The sequence below is a fragment of the Coregonus clupeaformis genome, chromosome 6 (assembly GCF_020615455.1).
Source record: "Coregonus clupeaformis isolate EN_2021a chromosome 6, ASM2061545v1, whole genome shotgun sequence".
Taxonomy (NCBI): Eukaryota; Metazoa; Chordata; class Actinopteri; order Salmoniformes; family Salmonidae; genus Coregonus; species Coregonus clupeaformis.
The window spans coordinates 28,088,375-28,105,791 of record NC_059197.1 but is presented as its reverse complement, the minus strand read 5'-3'; positions in this window follow the sequence as shown (position 1 = coordinate 28,105,791).

Sequence of the window (17,417 nt, the reverse complement as noted above, 5' to 3'; positions counted from 1 at the left end):
TCTATATGGCTCTGGGGCCATATGTATTAAGAATCTCAGAGTAGGAGTGCTGATTTAGGATCAGTGTTGCCTTTTAGATCTTAATAAATAAGATTACATGGACAGAGGGGACCTGATCCTAGATCAGTACTCTGAGATGCTTCATACAGTACATACAAACCTCATGTTGATCAAATGGAATATCCAAGTGATACTAGGTCATTTCTAGCCGTTGAGCAGTCTGTTGCTGAGAGTGAACTAGAATGGGAGAATACATGAAGGGATAGTGAGTTTTGCTAGTTGTTTTAATCACTCATGGCAACACTACTCAATGTCGTCTGTTGTCATATTCCAGCATGACACTATTAGAATGGAGAGTAATGTCCTCCTCGCAGTGATTTACCTATTTACCAGAGAGCAGCTATGATCATTCATATGGTCAATGTAGAAAATACTAATAACAAACATGAACGGATATTTCCTTGGAATCTCTGAATTCCCACTCTATTGTAGTCTGAAATCACTTCATGAATTTCCAGCCCAGACTACAGTACTGTTCCAGACCTGGAATAGGTTGTTTTGTTCACCGATTGAGACGCTGAAATCAGCTCAAAGGATCAAGTCAGTGCCTATCAATCCCTTTGATGTCTGTAATGAACGTTTCCTTCAAATTAGGCCCTGGGCCCTTCATACATGCTCCTAAAAGCCAATAGTAATTGAGTAGGAGGGGGGTAGGCAAAATATGCTATTCATTAAAAATGAAAGGAAAACAGGGGCAAGCTTTTTACTGACACAGCCTGTTGTGTCTTCATTTAGTTTAACAGTGTGGCTTGTGAAAGTATTCACCCCCCTTGGCATTTTTCCTATTTTGTTGCCTTACAACCTGGAATTAAAATGGATGTTTTGGGGGTTTGTATCATTTGATTTACACAAAATGCCTACCCTTTTGAAGATGCAAAATAGAAATAAACAAGAAATAAGACAAAAAAACAGAAAACTTGAGCGTGCATAACTATTCACCCCCCAAAGTCAATACTTTGTAGAGCCACCTTTTGCAGCAATTACAGCTGCAAGTCTCTTGGGGTATGTCTCTATAAACTTGGCACATCTAGCCACTGGGATTTTTGCCCATTCTTCAAGGCAAAACTGCTCCAGCTCCATCAAGTTGAATGGGTTCCGCTGGTGTACAGCAATCTTTAAGTCATACCACAGATTCTCAATTGGATTGAGGTCTGGGCTTTGACTAGGCCATTCCAAGACATTTAAATGTTTCCCCTTAAACCACTCAAGTGTTGCTTTAGCAGTATGCTTAGGGTCATTGTCCTGCTGGAAGGTGAACCTCCGTCCCAGTCTCAAATCTCTGGAAGACTGAAACAGGTTTCCCTCAAGAATTTCCCTGTATTTAGCGCCATCCATCTTTCCTTCAATTCTGACCAGTTTCCCAGTCCCTGCCGATGAAAAACATCCCCACGACATGATGCTGCCACCACCATGCTTCACTGTAGGGATGGTGTTCTCGGGGTGATGAGAGGTTTTGGGTTTGTGCCAGACATAGCGTTTTCCTTGATGACCAAAAAGCTACATTTTTGTCTCATCTGACCAGAGTACCTTCTTCCATATGTTTGGGGCGTTTCTCACATGCCTTTTGGCGAACACCAAACGTGTTTGCTTATTTTTTTCTTTAAGCAATGGCTTTTTTCTGGCCACTCTTTTCCGTAAAGCCCAGCTCTGTGGAGTGTACGGCTTAAAGTGGTCCTATGGACAGATACTCCAATCTCCGCTGTGGAGCTTTGCAGCTCCTTCAGGGTTATCTTTGGTCTCTTTGTTGCCTCTCTGATTAATGCCCTCCTTGTCTGGTCCGTGAGTTTTGGTGGGCGGCATTCTCTTGGCAGGTTTGTTGTGGTGCCACATTCTTTCCATTTTTTAATAATGGATTTAATGGTGCTCCGTGGGATGTTCAAAGTTTCAGATATTGTTTTATAACCCAACCCTGATCTGTACTTCTCCACAACTTTGTCCCTGACCTGTTTGGATAGCTCCTTGGTTTTCATGGGGCTGCTTGCTTGGTGGTGCCCCTTGCTTAGTGGTGTTGCAGACTCTGGGGCCTTTCAGAACAGGTGTATATATATATATATATACTGAGATCATGTGACAGAACATGTGACACTTAGATTGCACACAGGTGGACTTTATTTAACTAATTATGTGACTTCTGAAGGTAATTGGCTGCACCATATCTTATTTAGGGGCTTCATAGCAGAGGGGATGAATACATATGCATGCACCATTTTTCCGTTATTTATTTTTGTAGAATGTTTTGAAACAAGTTATTTTTTTCATTTCACTTCACCGATTTGGACTATTTTGTGTATGTCCATTACATGAAATCCAAATAAAAATCCATTTAAATTACAGGTTGAAATGCAACAAAATAGGAAAAACGCCAAGGGGGATGAATACTTTTGCAAGGCACTGTATGGTTGCATCCCAAATGGCACCCTATTCCCTACATAGTGCACTTGAATAGGGTGCAATTTATCAAGCAGCCTATGTGTTTACAGTATGCAGATCAATAGTGGGCTGTAGATGAAGGGCATATTTAATAGTGGCTCCTGAGAACCTTGTGTGTATTTATAGGGTATTTATAGTCCTGAAGATTCTTGATGCGATCAGTAGAATAGTCATGGATGTGGATGTAGAGAGGCACTCTGTTGCAACGACCTGGATGAGTCCAGGAGAAACTCAGACACTACTGGTAAAAACAGCAACTATTAATTGGGGTTAAAGAGATAATGAGGTACACCTTATTTTCTCATCTCAAGTCTAATATCTGTGAAATGTACATTGGCAGAGTAGCATTTATTATGTATCTGTTTGATACAGGTAATGTATGCCATACCTACATTACATTTGCAGATGTTCATTCTCCCTAGTTCAAGCTCAAAATAATTCCTCATCATTTGCATACAACACACGCACACATGCTTGTGTGCACACACACACACACACACCCCCCCACACACACACACACACAGTGGTTTGGGGTGGAATTTGGCTCTGTGCTAGCCTATCTCTGTGGGGAGGGTAATTACATTTTAAATAGACGGTTTAGGCTTAGCGAAGTACAGACCACGCAAGGTTGATGAAAGAGTGCTGCTGCTCTCCAATCCACAGCTAACTTTGTAGGCAAATAGTTCTCTCCATCCTAAATGACTTCTACATGTTTGAAAGGACTTTCCAAATATCTGACCCACTTCTGCTTACCTGCTGATGCTTTTCCATCTTTCATTGAATTTCACTTTGATTACCGTCTCAATATACTGTATATATTTATTTATTTTAATCAGGAAAATAATGTGCTTTTTCCGAGGCTATAGGAGCTATATTTGTGGCTATGTTGTTGGGGTGTTTGTATTCTGTCGGTGTTAGAGCCAGGCTGACAAGCAGCAGCATCACTCGTTAGGTCAGCCATGACAGCTTGAACCAATTATGACAGCTGAGTCTGAGGCTCTGAGCATCTACAAACAGCCGACGTCTGCAGTTTACGTTCACTTTGACAATAATAGACATTGCCATTTGGTGATTAATAATTGCCTCAGCTAGTTGTTGTATTATATGCTGTTTTCACCACTTACTGTTTTTCTCAGTGACACCTGGTCACTTGTTTATGTTTGACTCATTCAATCAAAATGAGCTGCAAAGAATATAGAGTTTGCAATATAAGGAAGACATTTAAGGAAGAAATAGAGTGAAGTGAAGCATCTGGTATTAAAATGCAGGAACACAGTAGGTCAAAATAACTCATTGGATGCATCTTTCAGTGAAGAGAGCATGCATCTATCTGATGGTTGTCGTTTTCCTGAAAGACTATTGGAGACAGAGAGAGTCTGAGCAGTTCAGGACATATCTAAGAACACAAAGGATACAATTACAGTGAGGGAAAAAAGTATTTGATCCCCTGCTGATTTTGTACGTTTGCCCACTGACAAAGAAATGATCAGTCTATAATTTTAATGGTAGGTATATTTGAACAGTGAGAGACAAAATAACAACAATGAGGGAAATAAGTATTTGACCCCCTCTCAATCAGAAAGATGTCTGGCTCCCAGGTGTCTTTTATACAGGTAACGAGCTGAGATTAGGAGCACACTCTTAAAGGGAGTGCTCCTAATCTCATCTTGTTAGCTGTATAAAAGACACCTGTCCACAGAAGCAATCAATCAATCAGATTCCAAACCCTCCACCATGGCCAAGACCAAAGAGCTTTCCAAGGATGTCAGGGACAAGATTGTAGACCGAAACAAGGCTGGAATGGGCTACAAGACCATCGCCAAGCAGCTTGCTGAGAAGGTAACAACAGTTGGTGCGATTATTTGCAAATGGAAGAAACACAAAATAACTGTCAATCTCCCTCGGCCTGGGGCTCCATTCAAGATCTCACCTCGTGGAGCTGCAATGATCATGAGAACGGTGAGGAATCAGCCCAGAACTACACGGGAGGATCTTGTCAATGATCTCAAGGCAGCTGGGACCATAGTCACCAAGAAAACAATTGGTAACACACTACGCTGTGAAGGACTGAAATCCTGCAGCACCCGCAAGGTCCCCCTGCTCAAGAAAGCACATATACAGGGCCGTCTGAAGTTTGCCATTGAACATCTGAATGATTCAGAGGAGAACTGGGTGAAAGTGTTGTGGTCAGATGAGACCAAAATCGAGCTCTTTGGCATCAACTCAACTCGCCGTGTTTGGAGGAGGAGGAATGCTGCCTATGACCCCAAGAACACCATCCCCACCGTCAAACATGGAGGTGGAAACATTATGCTTTGAGGGTGTTTTTCTGCTAAGGGGACAGGACAACTTCACCGCATCAAAGGGACGATGGACGGGGCCATGTACCATCAAATCTTGGGTGAGAACCTCCTTCCCTCAGCCAGGGCATTGAAAATGGGTCGTGGATGGGTATTCCAGCATGACACTGACCCAAATCACACGGCCAAGGCAACAAAGGAGTGGCTCAAGAAGAAGCACATTAAGGTCCTGGAGTGGCCTAGCCAGTCTCCAGACCTTAATCCCATAGAAAATCTGTGGAGGGAGCTGAAGGTTCGAGTTGCCGAACGTCAGCCTCGAAACCTTAATGACTTGGAGAAGATCTGCAAAGAGGAGTGGGACAAAATCCCTCCTGAGATGTGTGCAAACCTGGTGGCCAACTATAAGAAACGTCTGACCTCTGTGATTGCCAACAAGGGTTTTGCCACCAAGTACTAAGTCATGTTTTATAGGGGTCAAATACTTATTTCCCTCATTAAAATGCAAATCAATTTATAACATTTTTGACATGCGTTTTTCTGGATTTTTTTGTTGTTATTTTGTCTCTCACTGTTCAAATATACCTACCATTAAAATTATAGACTGATAATTTCTTTGTCAGTGGGCAAATGTACAAAATCAGCAGGGGATCAAATACTTTTTTCCCTCACTGTATATCTAGCTCTCATGTTATGAATGACTCTTTGGGAAAAGGTGGAAGTCCACTCCACGCTGTGCAGTCACTGCCCTGTTATATGAGCTGCTGCCCCTGTACACTCTAGAACTTAAAAGGGTTCTTCGGCTGTCCCCATAGGAGAACCGTTTGAAGAACCCTTGTTGGTTCCAGTTAGAACACTTTTGGTTCCAGGTAGAACCTTTTACACAGAGGGTTCTACATGGAACCCAAATGAGTTCTACCTGGAACCAAAAAGGGTTATATCTGGAACCAAAAATGGTTCTCCTATGGGGACAGGCGAATAACTCTTTTGGAACCCTTTTTTCAAAGAGTGTAGGGAGTGCATTTCTCTTGTCCAATGAAAAGTCCCAGCTCCCAGCACCTTACAGTAATTTTAACCTCCTCCAAAATATGCAAGTGACTCAAGGTGAAGTTGTTTCTGTTGGCTTTGTGAGAACAAGTCAGGATTTCTTTGGCCAGAAGAATGACTGCCTTGTGTCCTGCTAGGAGTGGTTGAAAGCACAGGAAAACTGAGGGAGTCAGTTTGGAGGCAGACCGTGTCAGCAGAGCAGAGCACAGGACACATTGCTTTGCCCCTCTTTTTGTCATGACAGTGTGATGTGAGAGAACGTGTTAAGGACAGGGGAGAGCCTCTCAAACATTGGAGCGACTGACCGCAAAAAAACCTCCTGCTGCACCCCTCGCTCTCCCTCTCTCCCTTTTGGATTCCATCCAGGCTTTTTTGTTTGGGTTTTGCTGTACATGAAGAAGACTGACAGTGGTGCCCTCTATGTGACAAGCTGTGTGTTTGCTCAGTCCTGCCGTTTTTCTCTTGTTGTTACTGGAAACTTGCCTTCAGGTAAAGTAAACTTCCATCATGCTTTGTTAGAAGGATTTACTTTTTCAGACTTGACAATCAGCTGGGAGAGTAGAGTTGTATGAAAGACTCCAGGTGCCACAATACTCTCTTTGTGCTGGCTGCATGTGTAGATCTGTCAGTGGTCTAAAGGTTCATTGATGAGAGTTGGTCCATTGGCATGTTATTCAATATAGCATATTCTTTATTTTCTGTTACTGGTTTAAAGGAGGGAGAATCATGAATGAATGAACGAATTAGTGGATCATGTGCTTGTTAATCTTGTGATACTTTATTATTAAACTAACTTAACTGAATCTATAACAAAATGTTATACTAGGTTGAGATTGTGGGGGAATTGTATAGTCACTCTTGGTTGAATATCATTGTTTCTTATTTGGGTACCATCTGGTTGTTTGTGTCAACGCCAAACTCCAGGAGTAGGTCCTGTGACTGGCCTTGGCTTATCAGAGCCCCAGACAGACACAATACATGCCTAGGTTGTCCTCCCCTGAGTCTGCACACTGGAAGCTGAGATCTAGAGGGCAGATTAACCTAGGTAATGCTTGGCTAGTTGGCTACGATGGAGAACAACAGACAATGATCATGTCTGTGCACCTCTTCTAACTCTCCTCTCCTAGTCTCTTTGCAGCTTCTCTTTTCAGAGTGGGGAGAGGGACAGAAGGATAGAGAGAGAGGGAGAGAGAAAGACAGAGAGAGGGAGACAGGGGGTAGAGACAGGAAGCGAGAGAGAGGGAGAGGGAGAGGGCAAGCACAGACCCGTTACAGAGGCAACAGTCATTGCCACGTTTAGTACCTTCTTCTTCCCGATCCCTAAAACAGTGGATGCTATTGAGAGAAATAGAGAGAGGGAGTGAGTGAGAGAGTGGTTTTGCAGTGCGTCAGACACGTTTTTGGGGCCTAGCAGAGAGATAAATGCTCCCTAGAAACTGACTTAAACTGCAATAATAACTCCTTTGTTATGGAAGTTTGTTCTGTTCTGTTCTCACAGCAATCAGGGCCATGTTGCAATCACCCAGCCAGTCTTTCAGTGTGTCCTCTGTACTGTGTCAAATGTTACTGTGTTGTTCCACCAGTCCTACTTCTGCTGTGGGTACTGTGCACTGGCCTGTTAATTATTGCTGCTGGCTACCCTGAATGGGATCATACACCCACATTTTCCTGGAAATAGCCTTTTTGATACTCTATAATGGTCTTAATAAGATGCATGATCCCTTTACCCCATTAGAGAAATGCACAGTATTGACAGAGCATAAATAAGGGGTCTACTCTGGTGTGCTCAAGCGGTTAATGACGCTTCCTTCAGGGCAAATGTATGCTGGTGTTGGTGTGAGGTCAAATCTGTCCAATGCCCTTCTAACACAGATATGCATCTGTTGGTCAAAGATACCTTTAATAAAAAGCTAGGGGCATAGATCAGAAAACCAGTTAGTATCTGGTGTGACCACCATTTGCCTCATGCAGCGCAACACATCTCCATACAGTTGATCAGGCTGTTGATTGTGGCCTGTGGAATGTTGTCCCACTCCTCTTCAATGGCTGTGCGAAGTTGCTGGATATTGGTGGGAACTGGAACACGCTGTTGTACATGGCGATCCAGAGCATCCCAAACATGCTCAATGGGTGACATGTCTGGTGAGTATACAGGCCATGGAAGAACTGGGACATTTTCAGTTTCCAGGAATTGTGTACAGATCCCTGCGACATGGGGCCGTACATTATCATGCTGAAACATGAGGTGATGGCTGCGGATGAATAGCACAACAATGGGCCTCAAGATCTCGTCACGGTATCTCTGTGCATTCAAATTGCCATTGATAAAATGCAATTGTGTCCGTTGTCCGTAGATTATTCCTGCCCATACCATAACCCCATCGCCACCATGGGGCACTCTGTTCACAACATTGACATCAGCAAACTGCTCGCCCACATGACGCCATACACGATGTCTGCCATCTGCCCGGTACAGTTGAAACCGGGATTCATCCATGAATAGCACACTTCTCCAGCGTGCCAGTGGCCATCGAAGGTGAGCATTTGCCCACTGAAGTCAGTTATGCCTTCGAACTGCAGTCAGGTCAAGACCCTGGTGAGGATGACGAGCAAGCAGATGAGCTTCCCTGAGACGGTTTCTGACAGTTTGTGCAGAAATTCTTTGGTTGTGCAGACCCACAGTTTCATCAGCTGTCCGGGTGGCTCGTCTCAGACCACGCCGCAGGTGAAGAAGCTGGATGCGGAGGTCCTGGGCTGGCATGGTTCCACGTGGTCTGTGGTTGTGAAGCCGGTTGGACGTACTGACAAATTCTCTAAAATGGCTTATGGTAGAGAAATTAACAATACATTCTCTGGCAACAGTTCTGGTGGACATTCCTGCTGTCAGCATGTCAATTGCATGCTCCCTCAAAACATCTGTGGCATTGTGTTGTGTGACAAAACTGCACATTTTAAAGTGGCCTTTTATTGTCCCCAGCACAAGGTGCACCTGTGTAATGATCAAGCTGTTTAATCAGCTTCTAGATATGCCACACCTATCAGGTGGATGGATTATCTTGGCAATGGAGAAATGCTCACTAACAGCGATGTAAGCAAATTTGTGCACAACATTTGAGAAAAATCTGCGTTTTGTGCGTAAGGAAAATGTCTGAACATGGGACCAAGACTTACATGTTGCGTTTATATTTTGTTCAGTATAGTATATTTGTCTTCCTTTTATCTAATGAGTAGTTTCCCAAGCCGTGAGGATGCCTGTCTGTGAGAGAGTGTTATTGTTATAAACAGCTGTGTGATCTTCAGGCTTTCCAACAGCTGCAACATCTGGGCTTCACACACTACCAGGCGACGTCTGTCTTTATAGATACTGCAGACTGGATGACCTCTGCTAAAGGTCTTTCCTCATGTGATTTCCTTTCCTCAGTCTTTGTCTTTTATTTCTCGCCTCGAGGCAAGCACTTCATCCAAAACAAAGAGATAATCAGTTTCAGACTGAATCATCCTATGCAATTTTTTTATATTTCATAGTCGGTTATTGCCTGTTTGCAAGGACTTGGAAAGTGAGCTCACCATAAGTCTTCACATTGATATCTTCAAATTGGTGGTTCCAATGGCTCAGTGGGGTAGAGCATGGTGCTAGCAACACCAGGGTTGTGGGTTCCATTCCTTCTTGGTCCAGATATACACACACTGTCAAAATGGACAGTTATATAAGTTGCTTTAGATAAAAGCGTCTGCTAACTTACCATATTAGCATTCACAGATTTGTTTGGTGGTAGTTAGTTTGCAATAAATTAAACCCAACATTAGCTGATCATCATTATTACTGGTGCCTTATCTGAGAAAACGCCCAACTGATCGTTGGGGTGTTTTCCAGATGTGTTGTCACGGTAACACATGGTTGGCATTCCAAATGAGATGTTGTCATCATGTGAGGCAGTAGTAACATTTACCGCAGTTGAACAGGGCACCTGTTGTCACTTTGTCCAAGGAAACCACTCTCTCTCTCTGGCTACTTGTCTGGAAAATGTCTCATTATAGGCCACATTATTTGAATACACATGAACACAGGATGCTTGTCCAAAACAAGAGCTACAGTACTATGATATATTGCAGGATTTCTATTCATATTCACCAGGTTGGAATCTGGGATTTCACTCTGCATGTTGCCTGAATATGAACAATTAGAAATAGAGTTGTTTTGGGAAGGAGATTCCTGAATGTAGTGGAGGGGGAGAAAAGGATGGCCGTCCGTCCGTCCGTCCGTCCGTCCGTCCAGAGGATCAGTTACTCAAAGGAATATATCCCAAGCTGTCGTTTCCTGTCCCTATCCCCCCCACCCTGCTTCCACCTCTTCCCTGTTACTCCGTCTTCCCATAGTGCTGTCCTTAGCAATAACAACTGGCAACACTTTTCCCTTTTCCCTTTATACACCAGACTGGGTTTCTGAACTAATTTGTGAAGACCTCTCTCTTGTAACTGACTGACATTTGCCACTTGAGGAAGAGGAGGACAAAGTGAGAGTCAAAAGGAGAGAGGGGAGGGTGAGTCTGACACTCTTGACAAGCAGCATATTGTGTGAAAGGGCTGCCAGTTAAACTCCAAAAAGGAGGGAGGGTGGCTGCTGTTTTGTTGCATTGACACACAGGGCCCATTGACACACAGGGCCCATTGACACACATGGCCTTGTGTACTTGTTACTCAGCTTATTATTCAAATTCCTGGCTCGCCACTCATCTTTGTCTGTTTTTCTTTTCTTAAGAGGGACTGCAAGATGAATGAATAGACCAAGAAGTCAGTCAAAAGACTGTTGGAGAGGCACAGCCTGGCACCAAAGAGTGTGGCACCAGTTGGCACTCCAGACAAACGTCACCTGGCTGGTATAGAGTTACTGACTTTTTGACTCACTTGGCGAGAGAAGTGTTGCATTTGCCTGCTGTCGTTTCCATTTGGAGAATTTTTAGTTGAAGAAGGAGGAACTCTGTGTACACCGAGCAAGTTCTGGGACAGCCTGTTTTGAGGATCCAGTAAGCCTTGGCACCAGTGGTTCTGCCCACTGACCAGCTGAGGACAATGACCTGAGAGATGGAGCATTATCTTAGTCCAGCTAACATTTGGAGACCAGATGTGTATACTAATCAACATGGTTTCCCCTCACTCACTCTATCTCTCTCGATCATTCTCTCTTTTTTCATCATGTGGCTAGGATATCTGTTGTTATTAAGGCTATCAGTCAGCTCTGTTCTCACACACATTGTCCAATAATTCCCGGTGGGAGGGGGTTTCCCTGGCCATGTGCTGCCTGTGTTGTGGGCAACAGTATGGGGCGGCTGGGCCCTGTAACCTAGTGGAGTGGAGGAGGGTCCAGTCGCCTAGTCCATTCCCTCTCTCCTCTGGGGGATTATGGATATTGAAAATAGCTTTTTGTGCCGACCAGCAATGGAATTCCTGTAGAGCTCTGTGTCTTTGGGAAACAAACAGCCAAAGTCAACAGAACTTTTGAGCAATGACCCGCTTTTGGAATACCATGGAATACCGCTCTAACGCTCAAACTCCCCCTGCCCTATCCCCTGATGGTAGTAAGGAAATATCGGATCCTGAGAAAGAATGACTCACTCCCTAATGGTTGCACTTGCATCTAAGCCAGGGGTTTAGTTTTAGTCAAGCTTGCCATTTGCTGGTTGTGCATTTATTAGATAGCGTTTTGTGTTTTGCATGTGAAGGACATATTTTTGTATGGAAACGTTAATCCAATAATTATAGTGTCCCTCTTCTATCCACTGAGCTGCATCACAGTAGTTCCAGTATTTGCTGGTATGAGTTGTTCAGTGATGTCAGTGCAGAGGTGAGAAATCAGTCACACAGCATAACATACGGTCACCCATATTGGCATTGTAATGACCAACAGGTATTATGAAGAGGCTATAATGCATTATAAGACTTGTCATAAGAATGTATGACCCATTATACAGTCTTATCATCTCATAATGATCACAATTTACTGAGTAACGGCCATTTTTAATCAATTGAAAATGTATAAATAAGTTATTAAGCATTATGACACATGTATGCTTTCATTCATTAAAGCATCATACCTTCAACGGCTTTCACAAAGGGTATGATGATCTGTGAGTCTGTGTTCTGTAGCACTTCTGTTCCCCACAGTGGAGCAGGTGGTGTGTTTAGCCTGCAGCAGAGAGTGGCTGTGGTCCAAAACAGATATCTCTGGGCCAGGGCATTGAGCCTGTGTGTTTAGAGCACCATCAGCTGAAGAAGGAATGCCAAAAACTCTTCCAGGCAATGCAGAGTATGTCAATATTGATATCATTGCTTTATCTTCATTTTGACCAGTGTTTTTATTTTTGCTGCTTATGGAACGTGTGTTCGATTGGTTTGACACTCCTATTATTCTTACAGAATGATTAATTGTAAATCAGAAATAGCTGTGCTTTGTAATACAGAAGCGTAAGTGACCATTTAGTTGAGAGATCATTGTACATATCTCCAATGTAAAGTTTTAAAACATCTGCATCTGTTGTTAGTAAATGTTAAAAGGCCTTTTATATTTTTGTCTGTTGCATCATGATCTCTTGGACAGGTTTCCTGAACTGCACACATAGATCATCACGTCCCTTATATCCCTCTGTTCCTTATATGAACGTGACAGAGGCCACTATCGGACCCTGGCCTTGGCCTTATCCCTACAGGAAATGCTGTCTCTGTCGGCCACACAGGATGTCTACATATAGTGACACTCAAAACTGTTGTGGTCAACCTCTTCTGGCTGTTCTTCTTTGTTTGTCATCTTTTTCCTCTTGCTGTCACTCTGTCTTTCCGGGATCCTTCCATGAAGAGATGCAATCTCTTATATGGTTCACAGTTCACACAACATGTCCATCTATTGACTTTCTCAAGCCCTATTTTCTTCAACCTTATTTTAAAATCAGGCAAGAACTTTTTATAGGTGCTTTTGCTTACGTTATATGGATAATTTTATGAGAAAGTACCATCATACTGGCCAGTTTTAGCTATACATGGTGACCATAACTTGAGTTAAATACTGTGTATTGGCTCACATAACATATGACCATAAACAACACTTTTAGCCATGTGCAAAAGCAAGTGGAAACCTTTTATTCTGGCTGGGAGGCAACATCCATTGGATGTATACCATTTACCAATGCTGTTCATTAATCTGTTCTTAGATTTCTGTTATGCATTGAAAGCTTTTAATGGTTTTTACAATGAATTGTGAAACACTAAATAAATCCACACTTGTGGGGCCAGTTTTCTAGTTAAGAAGATATTCTCAGTTTAGACTAATTAAATGTACTGTTTCTCATTCTCTTTGTTACTAGGTTAGACTGACCAACCTCAACCACTATCCCTTGACTGTCATTGTACCCTGCCTATTGCAGATTCCCTTTGTTCTCTGTGGCCTATAATAAACAGTCATATATCTCACTGGTGCTAAAGAGAAGGAGAGTAGGGAGGGAAGCCTTTGATGCTGCTCACTGTTTAGCCCTCTGTACAGTGTACATATTAGGACGTACACCCCTCTTGCCTGTCCCAGGTGCCCACTGGGTAGGTGAGTCATCTCCAGCCTCTGCCCTAATGATCCTAATGATGGGATCAGCCCATGTTACACAGCATGATCTTATCTAGAGAAGTAGTTAGGTAGAGGAGTGGATTGGGGGCCTGTTAACACTCAGACAAGCAGCTACTAAGGTCAGAGGTCACTGGAGGTGACATTGCCACTCCGTCACATCCTCATCAGGGTCGTGTTCTGTTGGGACAAATGGTTTGACGTTTTGAAATGGAGAGGTACTTACCTGAGCTTGTCCAATGAAAAATAATTTTCCGTTACCTTTTTACATTGCAAAACATTTTAAAACGGTGTGTCCTACTGAACACGACCCAGGTGGAAACAATGACAATCAGATTTTGTGATTATCAATAGAAATACTTGCATTAAAGGAACACAGCCTCATATCGACTGTGTTTCAGTATTTTGAAAATTATATATCTTGAAAACATTTTAGGACTAATGGACTAATGAAATAAATACCAAAATATCGTTTTTGGGGGGAATTTTCCATTAAGAACATTGAGATGCATAATGTGGTTGTCTTAATGTAAATCATTTACACACCTCGACACACCTCAGAAATAATTGATATATAAACTTTGGAATGATAGTTTGTTTGGTTTTGAGCTTAATTACAGTTCTAGTTCTCCTCTAGTTTTGGGAGTCGTAGAGCTATACTCATGGCACTCAAAGTACAAGTAACTGCCAAAATAAAGGAAACACTTAAGTAAATTTACATTTACATTTACGTCATTTAGCAGACGCTCTTATCCAGAGCGACTTACAAATTGGGGATACAAAGTATATTGAAACCAGGTGCTTCCACACAGGTGTGGTTCCTGATTTAATTAAGCAATTAACGTCCCATCATGCTTAAGGTCATGTAAAAAATGCAGAGTTTCCCATTAATTTGGCTACCATGGCTAGAAGAAGAGATCTCAGTGACTTTGAAAGAGGTGTTGCAAAGAAGTATGTGGGGTTTAAAGGGTGTGTGTGTGTGTGTGTGTGTGTGTGTGTGTGTGTGTGTGTGTGTGTGTGTGTGTGTGAGTGAGTCACTTCATCTCAACCCAATTGAACACTTATGGGAGATTCTGGAGCGGTGCTTGAGGCAGCGTTTCCCACCACCATCAACAAAACATAAAATTATGAATCTATGCCAAGGCGCATTGAAGCTGTTCTGGTGGCTCGTGGTGGCCCAATGCCCTATTAAGACACTTTATGTTGGTGTTTCCTTTATTTTGGCAATTACCTATATAGTGATCTGTGTATGATGTATTCTCAGCCAGAGAAAATATAAACTTTGTTTGGGTGTTTGGAGAACAGACCATGGAAGGGTGTTGCCAGAGAAAGGTACTTTTTCAGTACTACATTTTAAATTGCCTTTCCCTCCCTCTCATAACTTGAGTTCTTGTATAGAGCTAAACCTACTTTTTATACTGTTTTGTATTCCATGCAACAAAGGGTGACATTTTGCTCAAGCAAATGGCAGTAAGCAAAATAACCATAAACTCGTTTAATTGATTGCTCTCTCTTCAGAGACAGATTTTAAATTAACCCCTCAATGTTGTTATAAAGTTGTTTCATTATGCTTTATGTTGTGTGTTATTAGGAGTTTACCAGTAGTTTACTGGTCCACCGAGTGTAAACCAGACCAAGTTAAACATCAACGTGCAGCAGGACTTTTCATCAAATTCATGTTTTAACCATGGAAATTATTTGTGTTGTATTCCTTTTCATTGGCAACAGGTTAGGTCTCAACTCCTAGACCTGTAGTACCACTTTGTTTCAGTAGGTTGTGTGCTTTCTTGTGATGCAATGGCTGTAGTAACCCTCAATATATCACTTGGTTCTATCACATAAAGAAGTGTGTCAATCAATCACATTTATTTATAAAGCCCTTTTTACATCAGCAGATGTCACAAAGTGCTTATAAAGAAACCCAGCCTAAAAACTCAAACAGCAAGCAATGCAATGCAGAAGCACGGTGGCTAGGAAAAACTCCCTAGAAAGGCAGGAATTTAGGAAGAAACCTAGAAAGGAACCAGGCTCTGAGGGGTGGCCTGTCCTCTTCTGGCTGTGCCAGGTGAAGATTATACGAGTACATGGCCATTAAGGCCAGATTGTTCTTCAAGATGTTCAAACGTTCATAGATGACCAGTAGGGTCAAATAATAATCACAATGGCTGTAGAGGGTGCTACATTTACATTTTAGTCATTTAGCAGACGCTCTTATCCAGAGCGACTTACAGGAGCATTTAGGGTTAAGTGCCTTGCTTAAGGGCACATCGACAGATTTTTCACCTAGTCAGCCCGGGGATTAGAACCAGCAACCTTTTGGTTACTGGCACAACGCTCTTACCCACTAAGCTACCTGCCACCCACTGCTACAGGTCAGTACCTCAGGAGTAAATGTTAGTTGGCTTTTCTTAGCCGAGCATTCAGAGGTAGAGACAGCAGGTGTGGTAGAGAGAGGGAGAGTCGAAAACAGCAGGTCCGGGACAAGGTAGCACGTCCTGTGAACAGGTCAGGGTTCCATAGCCACAGGCAGAACAGTTGAAACTGGAGCAGCAGCATGACCAGGTGGACTGGGGACAGCAAGGAGTCATCAGGCCAGGTAGTCCTGAGGCATGGGCCTAGGGCTCAGGTCCTCCGGGAGGGGAGGGAGAGAGGGAGAGAGAGAAAATTAGAGGGAGCATACTTATAGTGAGGGGGAAAAGTATTTGATCCCCTGCTGATTTTGTACATTTGCCAACTGACAAAGAAATGATCAGTCTATAATTTTTATGGTAGGTTTATTTGAACAGTGAGAGACAGAATAACAACAAAAAAATCCAGAAAAACGCATGTCAAAAATGTTATAAATTGATTTGCATTTTAATGAGGGAAATAAGTATTTGACCCCCTCTCAATCAGAAAGATTTCTGGCTCCCAGGTGTCTTTTATACAGGTAACGAGCTGAGATTAGGAGCACACTCTTAAAGGGAGTGCTCCTAATCTCAGTTTGTTACCTGTATAAAAGACACCTGTCCACAGAAGCAATCAATCAATCAGATTCCAAACTCTCCACCAAGGCCAAGACCAAAGCGCTCTCCAAGGATGTCAGGGACAAGATTGTAGAGCTACACAAGGCTGGAATGGGCTACAAGACCATCGCCAAGCAACTTGGTGAGAAGGTGACAACAGTTGGTACGATTATTCGCAAATGGAAGAAACACAAAAGAACTGTCAATCTCCCTCGGCCTGGGGCTCCATTCAAGATCTCATCTCGTGGAGTTGCAATGATCATGAGAATGGTGAGGAATCAGCCCAGAACTACACAGGAGGATCTTGTCAATGATCTCAAGGCAGCTGGGACCATAGTCACCAAGAAAACAATTGGTAACACACTACGCCGTGAAGGACTGAAATCCTGCAGCGCCCACAAGGTCCCCCTGCTCAAGAAAGCACATATACAGGCCCGTCTGAAGTTTGCCAATGAGCATCTGAATGATTCAGAGGAGAACTGGGTGAAAGTGTTGTGGTCAGATGAGACCAAAATCGAGCTCTTTGGCATCAACTCAACTTGCCGTGTTTGGAAGAGGAGGAATGCTGCTTATGGCTCCAAGAACACCATCCCCACCGTCAAACATGGAGGTGGAAACATTATGCTTTGGGGGTGTTTTTCTGCTAAGGGGACAGGACAACTTCACCGCATCAAAGGGACGATGGACTGGGCCATGTACCGTCAAATCTTGGGTGAGAACCTCCTTCCCTCAGCCAGGGCATTGAAAATGGGTCATGGATGGGTATTCCAGCATGACAATGACCCAAAACACACGGCCAAGGCAACAAAGGAGTGGCTGAAGAAGAAGCACATTAAGGTCCTGGAGTGGCCTAGCCAGTCTCCAGACCATAATCCCATAGAAAATCTTTGGAGGGAACTGAAGGTTCGAGTTGCCAAACGTCAGCCTCGAAACCTTAATGACTTGGAGAAGATCTGCAAAGAGGAGTGGAACAAA